This window comes from Brassica oleracea, chromosome C1, assembly GCF_000695525.1.
Source record: "Brassica oleracea var. oleracea cultivar TO1000 chromosome C1, BOL, whole genome shotgun sequence".
Classification (NCBI taxonomy): domain Eukaryota; kingdom Viridiplantae; phylum Streptophyta; class Magnoliopsida; order Brassicales; family Brassicaceae; genus Brassica; species Brassica oleracea.
Genome location: NC_027748.1, coordinates 4,563,855 through 4,565,093, shown reverse-complemented (window position 1 = coordinate 4,565,093; position 1,239 = coordinate 4,563,855).

Here is a 1,239-nt window from a genome sequence, read left to right as displayed (position 1 = left end):
CGAAAGATATCGAAAATGAGTGGTGAGATCCCCCCGGCTGTTGACGAGTTGATGGAGAACAATCTAGAAGACGCAAGAGCGTACGCTGTGATGCCTCTGTCTGCTTTTGAATTTGAGGTAACTCTAAAAACAACCGGCTTCGGGAGTTCTGTTAATTTGGAAACCAGGTCTTGCACATGTCTTGAATTCCAGAAAGTTGGAATACCATGTCGACATGCCATTGCTGCGGCTATGTTTCGGGACTTGCAGCACTCAGAGTTCGTTGCAGACGCCTATCTAAAAAAGACATGGAATGAAACAACAAAGGGTGTTACACTCCCGGTTCCAGATCCGCAAGATCTTTTCATACCTTCGGAGGGTAGTGACCTTATCATGTTACCACCAAAGACGAAGAGACCACCAGGACGTCCACCGACCAAGCGTAAACGTTCTGCAGGAGAAATACCGGTACGACCTAATCTCATCTGACTGTAGTCATGGATATTTTCTGAATAAAGGCTGTTATGTTTTTTTCAGGAGGGGCCGAAGAACAAGAAACTAAACACATGTAGTCGATGTCATATCTCAGGTCACAACAAAAAGTCTTGTAAAGAACCGCTACAATGATGGGTTATGGATGGAGGAGATTTTATGTATTGTTGACAAGGGAGTTATTGTTTAGGTGTTTCCTAATAACACATCTATAATGCTATTTTGCGAACTGATGAGACAGGGATTACGCAGTGCTTCTTCTTGAATTTATTAGATATGTATGGTTTTATTGTCATTCCTAAATATGGTGTTCATGTTTATGATTTGATGTAACTTGTTTATAACTTGAGGTGTACGATATCTGTGTAGCCAATCTAGCCGTTAGAAAGACATTTAAATACAATGTAGCCGTTGTATTGTGGTCCAATAATAATATAGCCGTTATAATCTCAATCTATTTAAGTATGACTGCTTGTGTCGTCTATATTTCAGATTTTTAGCGATTCTCTCTTTACTCTATTTTTATACTAAAGATGGGACTTGATTATAGCTATAGCCAACCTTCCGAATCAGAGGACTATAGTGGGAATGACTCCAGCCACACAGAAGACCGTGAGGTTGAAGATCTTATTCGTCGGGACCAAGCTGAGCTAAATTACAATTATGCTGCGACGGTTCAGTACCCTCCGCAACCCGAGGTCGAATTTGGATTCCCGCAGACATGCTACTGTGGTGGTCGGCCTAAGCTAGCAACATCTCGCACTGTAA